We start from the raw sequence: 17,274 nt of genomic DNA on the forward strand, positions 1-17,274 counted from the left end.
GCTCTGTTACTGACCATTAATAAGTTGTTTCCTCATCATGCACTTATCTGTGTTGCAAAGAGTGAGTATCTTCATTTTCCATAAAACATTAAGAAATACAAAATTGAACTGAGCTACACTAGAATTTTGTATATCTCACTTTAAAATTCAGCTTATCATTGACTTCAAAGAAATGTTAAAGAGTAGGTTTTATCATGGTCTTTGGAAGATTAGGAAACAGAAATCCCTAGCTTTTACCGCTAGGACTTCAAGAAAATGCAACAGACAGCATCAATCAGGTATTCAAAGTTGGATGCTGAATTTAACTAAGGCATAAAGTAAGCAGGGTTTGAATTTTTATCTGGTAAGTTTCAGAAACCACAGGATGGCTTCCTGAAGAGTAGTAATTTTGTCTATTTTAACTAGAGGAGCTTCAATTTTCTTGCTGGAAGAACCTACGGAATTCTAGTGTGCATTACTGCAGTTCAAGAATCCTCTTTCCTAAAGTGCCTGTTATGTATTTTTACAAATCAAAATCCAGGGTAGAATAAAAATGGCCAGCATTCATGAGTGGAGCTAGAACAACACAGTCATTAGAGTAATGCATTCTTATACACAGTGTTGTTTCTGATTATATTTGTTCCAAAATCCCCAAAGAATTCACCCACTTCTACCAAAAGAAAATAATAAAAATTCTATATGTTCTCTGAGTTTCTTTCTATTTTCCTCAGGAAAATTCCACATTATCTATTAATGTTTGCCTGCAACATAAATATTTTGCAGTTTTTAACAAGTTACTGCTTTAATATATGCATTGTTTTTAGAATACTCCTCTATACTTCCCTCTCATTTCTTTTACAATCAAAACAACAAGGAGGGGGTGACATTTATACTCCGTAGGCACATGTGCTTCTGTACTAATATTTACTTATTAATGTAATACAATTTATACAAGTGTGATAATCTTATATATTCCTGGTCAATTTTAGTAGAATGTGAGAAAATGGCATACAAGTATTTTGTGTATAAGATCACACACAAGAGTTGCACCAATGCCATGCAAAAAGTTTGTCTAAAGAGCCTTCCTATCATTTAAAAGTAGCTTAACACTTATCATCCGTGTACACAGCCCACTCTCGGATCCGAGAAGAAAAATCCTCAATACGCGATTAGAGAATAATCTTTCATTTTTCATGAAGTTTAGAAATGTATTCAGGGAACAAAACCTGAATGAAATTCTTGCACAGCTCTTGACATAAGTAGGCCAGCTTTAATAAAATGATATAGTGAACATGAAGCCCTGTGCCAAAATCTTGACTTGAAAAGGCTAAAAATGTCAACTTCTTCCTCTTCATCGAGGAGTTATAGTTTCACAGCTACACTTTCAGTTTTTAAACCGAGGATTCACTTTCTCTCAACCTTTTCTGAATTTGATTAATAGACTAACAAAAGTTTAAAAGGTAGGAGTGGACATACTCAGCTTATGGGCAGCACATTATTTAAAAATAGCTGTAGCTCAAGGAAGTTTGCAGAGATAGGGGAGGGAAAGAATAAGGTCTGATCTTGCATCCAAAAAACAAACGAGAATATTGACATTTGCTTAGTTAAAATACAAGATCAAGTCATTACCTGAGACTTCTAAAGAGTGCCAGTGTATTCACAAAAAATACGTTTATCTTAACAACAGCAGTAAAAAAAAGTAACTATAACTGTGATTTGCTTGAAGATTGGCTTATGTAGCAGCCTTACCAAAGCTATATTCTTCTCAAATTCATATGCACCCTACTATGCAGGTGAGGTTCATCATACAGTAGAAAATGATCTGTCCCTGTGTTCAGTGAATCTCAGGTCAAAGAGATCATGGTGTGAAGCCTGCAGGCTCAAACTCCACTAAGAAGTTTTGGAAAAGGCATGCTCACTTTATAAAGCTAAGCAGCTGCATGTGGGTATTGTCTCCCAGGCTCGAGAAAGAGGTAGTTCCTAGAAAAAGAATGAATTTATTTTCATTTTCAAGAGCAACTGCAAAAGCTAAGTGTTGGCATCTCAGTTTGTTGTATGGGTCATGTTCAGATTTGTCTCCGCATTAGAAAAGCACTAAAGACAGGTCTTCCCCACCTCCACCGCCTGAAACACTTAGCAAAGGGTCTGCGCCCATCACACCTTGAACAGAAATCCTCCTGGAGTAAAAACACATCCTCCCTCATCATAAATCAATAGAACAGAGACTGCAAGAGCTAACACTGTATCAACATTTTAGGACAAGACTAAAACTAGTCTGGTAGCTATGATCAAGTATTTTCTTTATTAATATTGATGGTCTCTTCCAAGAAAGGGGCTAGTGGAGCTGGTTGGCTTGTTTCTTTCTGTTCTCTTCTCAGTTACTCTGTATTCCCAAAACTACTTATACCAACATCCATGAGAGGCAAAACACAGAAACTAAGCTACTGTGTTCCTTCAGTCCCCAAATCTTCATTGAACTTGAAAAAGAAAATCAATCATTTTCTTCAAATGTTGAAAAACATCTGTGTTGTAAAATCCAATGCAATCACGTGTACAATTGCAATTGGTGACAACAGCTCTCCACCCTCTCTAAGACAACTGTAAGGCAAGAATAGCTGGACTCTACATGGTTTTCATTTGCAGCTAGGTAGCTTGGCTGGTACAACCCCATTTCAAAATCTATTGAAAATATGAACATTTCAGAACAGATCGAAGGATCGGCACAAACTTCCTAAATGTGTTCCTCTGGAGACAGATTCACAGACTGCTTCAAATCATCATATGACCCAATATAGGATTACATGAAATCACCCTGTTTCCAGTCCATATGGTCTTATGCCTAATAAGATGAGAAGCAGACTGTAAAACCATTATCTACTTCTGGTATAATCTAATTTAGGGTAAAGGTTTCTCTGCAGTATCTGCAAACCTAACTGTAAACTCATAATGTACTTAAGTCAGTGACTGAATTAGTAAAATCATTGCTGCCTTTGGGAAATTTTATTCTTATATACTCAGAAACTCTTTAGATAAAAGAAGCTAAAACTCTTCTTTTTGTTTAATAACTGAAAATAGCAAAAGGACTTTGCTGTGTACCTTGGCACTCCTTATCATTCTAAGAACTCCAGATTACACTATCTTTAAACTATATGGTTATCAAAAATTCTTTTTAATTAATTAGGAAGAAAATTAAAAACAAAAATCCTAGGGTAAATTTGTTTCCTGTTTGATGACTTTGAATATTTCTTTTTTTTTTTATTGTGCACAAGCTACATTGATTTTTTTTGCTATGGTTCTTAAACAGACAATAGAAATTCTTGAAAAATCAGTTCATATAGTTATCACTGATATTACTGTAATTTAACAACTTTAGGGCCCTGTAACATTATAATGGTTTTAGCATCCATTTATGGAGCTTAGCTTCATACAGAAGATATGTGACATTTTGTACGATTTATTTCTATAGGGATGCATATACTAGGTGGTCCTTTATTCTTGAAAATGCAAGACAAGTCTAAGACCATTCCTGGGTCCAGAAACTACTTCTCCCATTGTGGAAGTATTTTTTTACTCTCTGAAGACAAAAGAATTCAACCACTAACTAGCAGCCTGGGTTACCAATCACAATTTCAATTGTGGCTTGACTAGTCTTTTTCCTGTCTCAACTAAACAACTAGAGAAGAAGCTAGATCTGCCCCAGTGTGATAATGTATGAACAGTTGTATCTCATGATTTGATTTGTGTGTTATAGAAGGTACTATAGCAGGAACCACCCAATCCAATGGAGGACAGGCCTTGGATGAAACTGGGCAAGTGCAGCAGTAACCCAGACTGAGCTGGTTTTGGAGCACAACAACTCAACACAACATGCTGCCTCTGCTGTCCTGACTACCATAACAGATGAAGCCACAGCCATGGACTAAATTAAATCAGTGGACATTTATGGACGTTTCACAAGGGTTGTCCGTAAAGTAAGGGAGGGATATAGGTGTACATAATGAAGAACGGGAAGGGGGTGGTAGCTGATGAGGGTCTGTTGGACAGTGGAGGACCTCAGCATGATGCAAATTATATGGAATAGGAGGTGCAGATTGTACTGGGTCTGGCTGGGACGGAGTTAGTTTCCTTCACAGCAGTCCATAAGGTGCTGTGGTTTGTATTTGTTACCAAAATAGCCTTAACAGCACCCTAATGTTTTGACTATCGCTGAGCAGTGCTGCACAGTGTCAAGGCTGTCACCGATCCTCACACTGCCACCTTGCCCTCCTGTGGGCAAGAAGTTAAGAGGGGACACAGCTAGGACAGCTGACATAAATCGACCATAGAGATACTCCATACCATGTAATGTCATGATCTGCAATAAAAGCTTAAGGAAAAGAGGTGTAAGCAGCAATGCCTGTGGTTATTGCCTTTGTCCTCTACTCACCAAGCAGCTGCCACATGTACTGAGGCCCTGCTTTCCAGCAAATGGCTAAACATCCACCTGCCAATGAGCAGTGACTAAACCCCTTCTTTGCTCTCTGTGTGCATGCAGCTTTTGCTTCACCTATTAAATTGTCTTTATCTCAATGCACAAGTTATCTTGCTTTCCTTTTGTTTTCTCTCTGTCCTGCAGGAGAGTGAGTGAGCAGCTGTGTGGGTGCTTAGCTGCTGGCCAGGTTCTGCCTACAATGCCCAGAAAATTCAGAATACCAACCATGCATCCCCATGGCACCAGTCACATCCTAAGGGAAAGAAATCCAAGTGAACCACCTCAGAAAGGCTCACAATTTGTTTGTGTTCTAATGATTTTTGCTGTGCTGCACATTAAGGTACTCAGATGTGTTGGCACCTGCAGGAGGTCAATGGGAATTCCTGGCTCTGGATATTTCAGGTCATATTTTCCCTTTAACCTCTCTGGCTGCCAAGATATCCTCAAAATCTGACCTTTTATAAAGGCTGCTGGACCTGTTATTTTCTGTGCTTGAACTCACCTCTGTCAGGAGGACAGATGAGCACTTGAAGAGCAGTGTTTAGGGGAAAAACACAACACAACTAAGGCTGGGAAAGAAATCTAGCCTATGATTAGTTGATAGCGTTATTCCAGTGCTTTAATTAGCTTTCTTACAGAAAAAAAAAATTGCTAAGCAAAGAAACCAAAGCTTTCCTAGGAAAACTCCCTCAGTATGTCCTGAATTGGCAAATTGCCAAATGATTACTGAAGAATCAAACCTGGGCAGTTCCTTATGCTAATGCCAAATAATTTAAGCCAGGGCAAGTAACTGAATTGCACTACAATATTCTATTAAAGTTGAACTTTGGCTGCCTTTGAGCCCACTGTTTTGGCTAACCCACTTAGATGCCATGTCAAAGCCTGTGGCCATCCTGGACGTGTGCAATGTGAGTTGCAGTCCTGCCACACCAGCCAGTGCATCAATATTCTAAAGGACAGTGGTCTCCTCTGAGATGTGTGCCCTTGGAGAGAGGTGTGCACAAATGACGTAAGGGAGTTACAGTGTCACCTCAGTTCTCTAAACCTCATAACTGGATTAAAAGTGACCAGTCATCCTGTTTTCTGAAGAACACACCTATGTACCCAGCACAGTGAATTTGTATCACTGACAACTTGCTTTTAAGAGAAAGGATTGTTCTCTGTCTGGTGACATGTTAAGGCAGGAAGCTCTGGTTTGACAAACTAGCAGAAACTGAAGGAATCCCTCTATTTTGAACCATAAACCAGAACAAATCCTAGAGAATGTTATTCAAGTGCCTGTGGGGGTCAGGTGAAGTTTTTCCCAAGGAGAGCTTATACTGGCTACCACTGTGCCGAGCAGTTTGTATGTAACTGACAGGCTAGTGTTAAATGTGATGTTGTTCAAGCACACACCCTCTTCAAAAAATTCATTTATTCTGGCAGGGCAGTAAATAACTGTTTTTCTTTTTTTCACCTACTTAGTTGGATTCTAGTTACTCTCAGATATGAAAATATTTTTAGAACCTGTCCATTAAGATTTTCCAGGAGACGATGAACCTGTCATTTAAACCTGCAGTGCAATACATCCGCACACAGAAACCGAGACAGACTGCTTGTATTTATGCAGAAACAGCAGGAGGCAAGAGAGAAAAATGCAATCCACCCGCTTCAGATACTGCAAACCTGGAAAAGTTCAAATTTTAAAGGAATTGGCCTCTTGAGTGCAGGTTGTTTCACACATTGTAGCATGAGCAGTTCAAGAACACAAGAACAAAATGTACTGCTTTGAACTTCACTATTTTAAACTAGTTCAAATTTTTCTCTACTTCACAGAATCACAGAATGTTAGGGATTGGAAGGGACCTCAAAAGATCATCTAGTCCAATCCCCCTGCCAGAGCAGGAACACCCGGATGAGGTTACACAGGAAGGCGTCCAGGCGGGTTTTGAATGTCTCCAGAGAAGGAGAATCCACAACCTCCCTGGGCAGCCTGTTCCAGTGTTCCGTCACCCTCACTGAGAAGAAGTTTCTTCTCGAATTTAAGTGGAACCTCTTGTGTTCCAGTTTGAACCCATTACCCCTTGTCTTACTGCTCGTTGTCACTGAGAAGAGCCTGGCTCCATCCTCGTGACACCCACCCTTTATATATTTATAAACATTAATGAGGTCACCCCTCAGTCTCCTCTCCTCCAAGCTCAAGAGCCCCAGCTCCCTCAGCCTTTCCTCACACGGGAGATGCTCCGCTCCCTTCATCATCTTTGTGGCCCTGCGCTGGACTCTCTCCAGCAGTTCCCTGTCCTTCTTGAACTGAGGGGCCCAGAACTGGACACAATATTCCAGATGAGGTCTCACCAGGGTAGAGTAGAGGGGAAGGAGAACCTCTCTCGACCTACTAACCACCCCCCTTCTAATACACCCCAGGATGCCATTGGCCTTCCTGGCCACAAGGGCCCAGTGCTGGCTCATGGTCATCCTGCTGTCCACCAGGACCCCCAGGTCCCTTTCCCCTACACTTCTCTCTAATAGGTCATTCCCCAACCTATACTGGAACCTGGGGTTGTTCCTGCCCAGATGCAAGACTCTACATTTTCCCTTGTTATATTTCATTAAATTTTTCCCCGCCCAACTCTCCAGCCTGTCCAGATCTCGCTGGATGGCAGCACAGCCTCTGGCGTGTCAGCCACTCCTCCCAGCTTGGTGTCACCAGCAAACTTGCTGATAGTACACTCAATTCCCTCATCCAAGTCATTGATGAATATATTGAACAGTATTGGTCCCAGAACTGACCCTTGAGGCACTCCACTAGATACAGGTCTCCAACCAGACTCCACCCCATTGACCACGACTCTCTGGCTTCTCTCCTTCAGCCAGTTTGCGGTCCACCTCACTACCTGATCATCCAGTCCACACTTCCTCAGTTTTGCCGTGAGGATGCTGTGGGAGACGGTGTTAAATGCTTTGCTGAAGTCAAGGTAGACCACTGGACATCCACCAGTTTTTCGTTCTGTTCACTGTCTTATGCTGTTAGGATTTCCGAGTCAGAGGTTTTCCTCTTCTGTCTGCCTGTGCCATTGTAAGTGCTTTCCTTTTCTGAAACTGCAAGGGTCCTCTTGGTGGCTTCTAAGAAGATTAGGAAAAAACCTGAAACCACCTTCTGCACCTGGACTTGGATGGGGAATAGATATCCAGTTGTGGGCCACATCGGCAACGTTGGGCTACAGCCATTTCAAATCTCAACACAGCAACCATCTCCTTTCCTCCCCAGCAGCGTGCGTGTGTGCCTGCACAAACTGTCCTCGTAAAGCAGCGTTCTGCTGGTAACCTCAGGATTTATACTGCCTCACATCTTTCATCTCCTCTCTCCACCATGCTCTTTTCCCTGGCGTGTGCTCCTGACATGGTGAAATACCTGTCCTGAGGCATTCCGGGGATGTGAGCCCCTCACAGTCTACAGGGAACTGAGGAAGACACCAGGAGTTACTTTGCATCCAGTCACAAAGGAACAGTTTTGCAAACTTGCTGTTTTCAAGCTGTCTGCTAAAAATCAGTAAAGATCAACCAAACCACTGTGTTTCAGATATTTTCACTGAAGCCCAGGAAACAAACACCAGTCTTCTGCAATGCCAGAACTGTGCATGAAGACTTCCTCCTCTAAGAGAATTACTTATTCTGGGAACCACATGGTAAGGCATGAAAGAGTTTTGACAGTTTATTCATCAGTTCTATTAACAAAACAATGTAACATTTCACAAAAAGACAACATTTATTTCTCTTAAAATATGTTTTTCTTCACTGAATCTCTTAGGTTAAACAAATATACTTTATTGCCACTCATAAGCCACCAGATACCTGAAATTCTGTCAGAACAGTTACAAGTCCAAATATTAAGACACACTATTCACTATTTAGAAGAGAAAAAAAAAAAGTGTTAGATTTCTGACAGGATCTAGAAATCTAATAACCAGTAAAACCACATTACAGAGAGGTGTAAACTAGAGGCAACACACAGCATGTAGCTCAGGGAATGAATAAAAAATCATGCACACAAGTGTGTTGAGAGCTGTGAAATTTAAAAATGATGTAATATGCATATTCCATGCTCAAACTGTGGCATTCATTTGCTAATGGGCATTACCAGACCTTGATGACAACATCAGTCCTTCCTAAGAAAAATAAAGCAAGTTTGTAATTGTTTGATGAGGATTTGTTTGACTCTGGACAAATGATTTCCAACAGAAAATATCATTTTGGGGGAAGAAAGCTTCAGAAGACATTCAAAATCATAGAATCATAAAGTCATTTTGGATGGAAAAGACCTTTAAGATCATCGAGTCCAACTGCTAACCCAGCTGCCAAGACTGCCTCTAAACCATGTCCCTAAGAACCTCATCTATGTGTCTTTTAAACACCTCCAGGGATGGTGGCTCCACCACTTCCCTGGGCAGCCTGTTCCAATGCCTGACAACCCTTTCCATGAAGAGATTTTTCCTAATATCCAATCTGAACCTCCCCTGGCGCAACTTAAGGCCATTTCCTCTTGTCTTATCACTTCTTACTTGGGAGAAGAGACCAACACCCTCCATGCTACACCCTGCTTTTATTTAAGGTAGAATTTGTTTTTCACAGCTTGCGGAAACTGCTTCAAAACTTATGAAGTACAAAGACAGCAAGGACTGGGTTGCTCAAAGAAAGAAGGAACTATTTTTAAAAATCAGTTGACACAGGGACCGAACAGAAAGAAGGTGGGTCCTCTGGGTGAGGATTTGCAGAAACTTGGTACCTGGCTGTTGTCATGCACTATGTCTTCAGTGTCACTGCCAGTTTGGGCAGCTTCTCTCTCACAGGCTTTTTCTTTTTCTTTAGACATGAGCAATGATACAAATCCACAGTCAGTGAAGCAAAGGTATTCAGTGCAAACCTAGACGAACAAAAAATACGGAAGACCTAATAACTGGGATAGTAATTTGAGTGACTTTGAACTTTCCCCATTACCTCCATGGAAGGTATGGAGAAGGCAGAGCCAGACTCGTCCCAGCAGGAGAAAGGATCTCTGGTCACCACAAAGTTGGTCGAACACCAGAACAGGGGCCCAGAGAGGCTGTGGGGTTTTCAGCCTTGCAAATATTTGAACTCAGCTGCCCAAGGTGCTGAGCAACCTGAATCTGATGCCCTGCTCTGAGAGGGAGATGAGACCACAGAACTTCAGAGATCCTCTTCAACTCAAATTGCTCTGTTAATTCTACTTCTTACAGTCAATTAATTCACACTTCCATCAAGCTGCAATGGAGTATAATTCTATCCTTGCTTTTTATCATAACATTCAGCTTTAAGCACGGGAATTTTGACTTAGCAACATTCAGTGAAACATCACGATCATTCAATAAAGGATATAAATAAGTACCTCCTGTAGGAAGGTGCTGTTCCTCCTCCCCTGCTGTCCTGTAACACGGAAAGGATCAGTCCACCAGGAACCACCTTCAATGGGTCCATAAAATAACAACAATCTTTTTGAAGGTCTCTGGTCAGGTAAATGCTCTGTTGGCAGATTTTGAGAGGGAATGGTAATTTTTCCAAACATCTTCAGCTAACAAGCTGCTAGAACAGAATTAACATTGTTGAATAATTTAGTGCTGCTAAACCATTATAACACCCTCATCTATTATTCTCCCACTTGAACAAAAGTGTTCCTCCAGCTGAATAAGCCAAAACCAAACTACCTGCTTATTTTTGTGCAAACAGCAGGAGCTTTGGGCTACTCAGTTTTACATATGCCACTAAAATCATTAATACATTTCTTTTCCTGGACTGTGACATTTGTATCAGTAAGAATGTATTTCTGTGAATGAAATCCTAAGACTACGGAACAAGAGACAAAACTGTGTGCTCAATTATTGAGAATACATACTCTGCTGTCATGGTATTCTGAGTCTCCAAAACAGTCCAAAGTAGGCCAAGACATCCATTTGTCCTGGAAAACAGCTTCTATCCATCTTCCATGAGAACACTTTTGGACTGATATCTAGAACTGATATAAATCCTGAATCACCATAATTTGCTGTATGTAGTCTTTGATGGTACTTGTACATCAACTCTTTCTTCTCAGAAGCATGTTGCTTCCTTAGCCTGGCCTCAGGTCCCAGCCCTGCCACACGTTTGCTGTGTGACCTAGAGGAGGAGTTGGCTTCCATTGCTGTCTCCATCCTCACTCTCCCAAGACTGAGACACACATTCCCTGACCTGATGGTTTTGGGGCAGGCTGCTAGCAACCAGCAAGCCATGTCTCTTCATCAGCTTTGGAGTTCTTCTGTAAATACAGTCTACTTTATCCTGCAGGATGCAATTTGAGTGGTATGATGGTGTGTTTTAGGAGTGATTTTGGTGGGACATAAATATTCCCACTCCTCTGGTATGGCCTCCCAAAGGAACCTCTCTGCTTCCAGTCTTGACTTAGATTCTTTTGTCTCCTTTGATTCATTAATAGCCCTCAATTAAAGTAATGTGAACCTTTCACTATACAGCTAAAGGCATGTGAGGAAGAGGAAGTAAGGCTTCACTATAAATTAGTATTTCACAAATGAAAGTCAAGGCCTTCTTTGGAAAAATTAACACATTCACAGCTTCTCTCAGCCTGCCTTCTGCTAGTGGTTTTCAAGATCATTCAAGAGTTTTGCAGTGAAGCATTTCATTTTCTCTTATGTTTTGAAGAATGAAGCAACATGTATGCAGAAAATACCACTGGCATACAAAAGCTGTTGAATAAAGTGAGATTGCTCCTGGGCTTAGACAATTCTCAGGTTCTTGGTCAATACCAACAGTTGCTGCAGTATCAGTTATGTTCTCCAACTTGTCCTGACAGCACGAGACAAGACAGCCAAACAAAACACCAGGAGAGGAGTCACAGAACTTTCCTCCACCTACTGCCTCCTGTCCTATTGACAATGAGACAGGCAGCCCACAAAGAAAAAGCTGCAGTAAAACAGGGTTTGAAATGACAGTGTAATTGCTTTAGATTATGTAATTAAAAATCAGGAACACCCAGAGTTTTTGATAGAATTATTTTTTTGGTTGCTGCAAAGCAACCATTAATATTTCCACAAACCCCTGGGTAGAGAAAGTGGTGTTTGGCAGCTATTTAGGAACATTTCCTATGGACAGCAAGGTTACCATACAGCATTGAGAACAGCTGTAGGCACTGCAAATTTTTGTACAACAGCGTAAGATCCTAAGGGCTCCAAACTTCTGCTCAGTCCCATAGTTTCAAAGCTTCAGAGCCTGATTCAATCCTTGCTGACAATCCTGAGGAAAATCGCCTTGGGCAGTCCCTAGGTGTATTGTGTTTCACCTAGCACATGCCTGCACTGATGAGAATATTGAGATGGAGGGAATCCTATCTCCTTTCTGTAAATGAGGAAAGACTCAGAGAGTCACAGATCATTTTCCCAAGAGGCAGGGCAGGAAACGGATACCTGTCCTTAGTTTCCTCATAGCTGCTTCATCAGTCCACAAAAGGCACAAGGAGGAGTTATGTGTTTAGGGCCCATCAGTTCCAAAAGCACATCTGAGGAGTGAGCGTGGTTACTGTTTTATTTCCACCCTTAGCAGAAGCTTGGCATTTTGCTGAGATCAGCAAATGGATTTCAAGGAAAAGTTTTCTCTTGTGCCTCCCGGATGGGAGGACAGTGTTCATGCCTTAAAGTACATGGTTTTAGAGAAAACCAGGTATTACACATGGAAAAAAGCCTTATATATATATATACATATGATGGTGGCTGCTGTATTAATTTCACTAATGGTAATAATTTCTGCAGGCTCCACCAGAAACTTATCGTCTGAGGAGGCAAAAAAAAAATCTAGGTGCCTTACTGTATATTTGCTTAAAATGTATTTGCTTCAAAAGAGTTCCTTCAGCTAACAACTCCAGATGGAAAGGCAATTTTCCCTTCATCATGGTTCATTGCCTTTTTTTCATCTGCCTATAGTACACAGCTTCTAGCTATTATCTCCTAGTAGACTGTCTTGCACTGGAGATCAGGTATGTTGCCCTGGAAGAAAAGCTGTTTTCTATTATTCAGTTTTTTAATTCTTAGTAATGTTCTACTATGATGACATTAACAGGAACATTATTGCCCAGTAATGAGGTATTGCCGCATTTCACTGCACTGTGACATTTCTACTGCTATTGATTCACTTAGTGCCCTAATCATCACTATATTTCCATGTAGATAGCAATTTCACATGGAAAGATTTCTTTCTTCTTTGACATTAAAATACACTCCCACTTTTCCTAGTCCACACTGAAAGAGACTAACTTAGCCAATTTTTCTTTAGTTTGCCTCTTTACAATTAAGTCGGCTTTTGTGGCTGGAGAGCTACACTACCACTGCCTTGCAGCTTGCACAGCTCCTCAATATCCACCACAGAATAAGCAAAGTGAAGCTCTCCTGCCTCATCTGCAGTGGTACAAACACCAAAAAAGCAGAGAGCAATGGCAAATTGTGACCTCAGTTTCTTAGCAGCAGCTCGTGGTCCTCACCTAACATCATTTGGTTTTGGCAAAGTTCTTATAATATCAGTTCTGATCTGATACGGGAGTGGCTGAGTCCTCATACGGGCTTCGCAGGGATGGAGATGCAGTGCAGGGCAGGGGGCTGGTTCACCTCATCCTTCCTCCGGAACAAGCAGAGAGAGACAACTGACTGCGGCAGGCAGAGTAAGTGCTCAGCACATGCGTGGCTCAACCCAGGAAGCACCGCAGGAGGGAATGTTTGAATCAATCCATGTTGTCTCAGCCGTGGGGTTCCCACAACAAGAGACAGATGTTGCCACTGCTTTCTTGCTGTGATGTGGTGCCACCGCAGACTGTGCTCTCCAAACCCTGGGAGATGGTGGCCTAAGACAAAACGTGATATACTGTACCATTGGATTGAAGGTGTTAAAAGGTCACACAGTGAGAAGAGAAGGTTGGGCACACCAATACGATTAAACGCACCGGCAAGATTTAGTGAGTCTGCCAAGAAATTGAGGAATCTGGGGCACCTCCTGCAGCTGAGCTCTGCATTGGGCTGGCTGCCACAGGTCCCTACAGCAATGGTGCCACGTATACCACAGCCTGGAAACCCCTGAGCTGCACTTCCTCAAATTTCTGATGAAGACGAAGGATGTTGTCTGCAAGATATGCCTGAGCTACCTCAAAATTTGCTAATTCAGATACCCGTGGCAACACAGATGCAAAAGGAAGACAGCAGCAGAGATTAATACTCCACACATAAACCAGGCTGCTCACCTGGATTTGATAATTCACAGTTACGCTGCTACAAGAAGACAGCTCAGCCAGCCTTAGCCTGTTCTGGCCATACCTGCCTGAGCTATGCCCACACCCCAACTGTAACAAAATCCTGTGCTGTATCCATGTATTTTTCTGTATTTTGGTGTACTGACACTTACACAGTTGATTGCAAAGAGCACCAACTGAAAATTCTTGCAGCTGCGTAAGGTACACAGAGGACAAATGCTTTCTGTAAAGTCTCATGCACAGTGGATCTTTGACTGGACACAGTTCAATACTGTGCGATGAGCACAAAGCAGCTTGTGAAATATAAATTAGTATTGCCTCAGAATATTAGAGGTGCCTCAGAAGCACGAAAAATGGAACAGAGATAAATATGAAAGGTCAAGAAAAAATCCCAAACTTTTCACTTTCCAAGGAAAAACCTGATAGGTTCTGAAAATATAAAAGCCATCTGCCCAGGTCATGGAAACATGCATTTTACTCACAGACAAGGAAATAAGCAATTTATTTTAAAGTCTGTATTTTTTCCATGTTTAGGCTTCTCCTGAGACTTTAGATACTGTTCACAAAATCTTTTGCTATTCTGGAGATAACATCAGAAAAGCTTATATGTTCCAAAATAAGTTTATGTTCACTAAACCAAGAGTCACCACCTTAAGTAAAATCTGCATGCATGAAAGAAAAATGTTTCTCATTTGCATGAAATTACCCATTAAAACCCCAACATTATAACTTAGTGTAGGCTTGCTGAATTTTCAGTGTATCAGAATTAATGATATACTTCAGACCAATTTTACATGAGCCAGTAGCTTTTCTCCTTCACAGATATATTTAAACATTCAGGTGCACTACAGAATTATATTATTAAATGTGCTGCAGAGTATATTATAAAGGCACTGCTGCTGAAAGTTTGTTTGTTTTGCATAGCAATTCCCTTTCTGACTCTTGCTAATGATCATTGCTATTATTTCAGTCTAAATCACTTAATTATCTGACTGGGGGGAGGGAGGGAAGGAGAAAGAAACAAGGAAGAAAAAATCTCCCCAGGCCGAGCAATGCATTGCTCTGAGATGGCACAAATACCCTCAGGACGCTGCAAAAAGCCACAACTCTGCTGCTTACTCTGTGCCAGCACGCCAGACTCCAAAAGATTCCGAAGTGCTGGTGTGAGAAGGTCTCATGTCCTACAGCAGCAGCTCTTCCCTGCCCTCACCTCCCATCAGCAGCAGAAGCAGCAAACTCGCCACCCCATGGGCTTCCCTTCCAACTCTCAACTCGTTCATTCCCGCGCTTGCAGGCATTTTCCACCTTTGCTTTAGAAGTGTGCCAAGTTGTACATCGTTAACACCTATGCAGCACAGAGACGTTCAGTCCGTATTTAAAGACCAAAGGAGATAAACTGAGATTAAATTACTTGTTAATACAAACAAACAAACAAACAACCCTATGAAACTTGCATCAACAAAAATATAGAGGATTTCAAAGGCATCGCTGCATCACTACACTCTTGAACACTGATCCACCACTGCATTTCTTGCTGTGGTGGCAGACTGCTGGGTGCTTACATTTTAGCTTGTCCATTAAGTAGCATCAGCCTTTACCATCATCCAGGTGTCCTGCTGAAGCACACGCTGCGATGAAGAACAGCCACCGATGTCCAGCCACACTCTGCTTACAGTGAGAAGGACACACGGGCCGCAATGCACATCTTCACAAGAACAAAATACCTTGTTCTCCCTTGACTTGTGGCAGTCTTGCAGTCGCTGCGTCAAGACGTTGGGACAAGCGATGGCCAAGGATTTTTTGCCCTTGGAGGCCATGCACCCTTGGAAAGCAGATTCAACCACCACCGAGCACTGTGGGGACAGGTGTGTCCTTCAGATATCCTCGGCACAGTGGTGACACAACTAAGCTGTTGCTACCACTAAAGCTGTGCTGTACCCTCTATCCTCTCACGCAAAACTCCCTCAGCCCTTGGGCACTTGGGTTCCTCTCAAGGAGGAGGGGGACACGACCAGCTCCCACACAGCTAATGGCCACCTGCCCACGAGTTGGCAGCACCAGGGAGAGGTGCAGGGGACTGTAGTCACACCTGTGCGGTCGTAGTTGTCCCCCAGGCATAACCCGTGAAAGAAGGGCAAGAAGGTGTTTAAAAAGCTACCACAGTTGTGGAATAGCTGACAGGGGCCATGACACTGGCTTCTGCAGGGTCGGCAAGCCACGCGGCTCAGTGTTTCTCGGACAGCTCTTTTGCCAGGCCCTTCACCCACTCAGGCAGGAGATGGCTCAGCAGTAGAACTCATCACTTCTGAGACAGCTTGGCCAAGATGGGCACTTCAAAGCATCCACACTGGAAGCACTGCTCAGCCTGGGCCTCCCAAATTGTGAGGTACCGGCGTTCACATCTTCTGGGAAATGGGGAAGAAAGAGGTGTTTCCACAGAAACAAACCAAGCTAGTCCAGAAATATCAATAAACCTGTAAAATACTTGAAATATATTGTGATAGAACTGCGTAAAATAATCCTAGCTATTTAAAAGCTGTGTACTTCAGTGCTCCTTGTAGCTCTCCCTCTCCTCCTGGGACACACAATGAGCCACGATTTTCCATGCTCTTCTTGGTGATAAGGCCTTCAGCTAAATATATAGACCTAAGTATACACAAATGGACAACTGTTCAAAGAAGGCTGAGGTGTTACAGAGTATTTTTGTTTTGGTATTGAACAACAGAAAAATATTCTGCCAGGAAAAGCCCTGCACAGGAGGAACTAACATCTAAAGAAAACTTGAGGCCACATAAATAGATTTTTATGGCCTGTGAAGTGCTGCAATCACAGACAAGGAGAAGAGCAGGCTCTCCTGCCACCTGCAATAGTGGCATCTGTTCTGTTTCAGAAGGCAACAGCGGTGAGAAGGATAGAAAAATGAAGAGAGAGTTTGGATGCCTTCCCCGGCTTGTGAACTTGGTAAAGTCTGTTAATTGGTAACTCAGTCCTGTCCAATTTTTTACCTTCAGACATGTGCTGCTTTCTAAAATGGACTGAGAAGTCCCACTTCAGCCTGGAAGGCCTGTCTCCTTCTTTTCTCTGCTTAGGAGAGACTCTAGCCTCTGCCACTGACCAAAGCGCATTAAAACAGCAGCTCCTCTTGAAAAACAAGAATTTTTCTTTTCTCTCATGCTTCCTCAAGTCTTTCCTTCCTCCTAAAAATAACACCTGGTACAATTTGAGATATTCTCTAAGGCACTTTGTAGTCTTGCTCTTTCTCAGAAGACTAAGAATCCTCAGACATGAAATACCAAATAAATAAAAAAACAGAGCAATGTGATCAAATGTGATAAATCAGATTCTCAAGAAAGAGAAATTGATACAACGCTGCTGAAATCCTTGGAACTAAGCCAACTTAAATTAAGTAAAAGATTAAGTAGCTGGACCATAGGTCAAATACAGTTACTTTTTAGTCTTGTGTTTGAAGTGGTGAAATTCAGTTTTAAGTGCTGAGAGATGCTGTGTATGTTTAAAAGATGTCAGATTTCTCTGCACCACTTACACTACC

The sequence above is a fragment of the Caloenas nicobarica genome, chromosome Z, assembly GCF_036013445.1.
Source record: "Caloenas nicobarica isolate bCalNic1 chromosome Z, bCalNic1.hap1, whole genome shotgun sequence".
Taxonomy (NCBI): domain Eukaryota; kingdom Metazoa; phylum Chordata; class Aves; order Columbiformes; family Columbidae; genus Caloenas; species Caloenas nicobarica.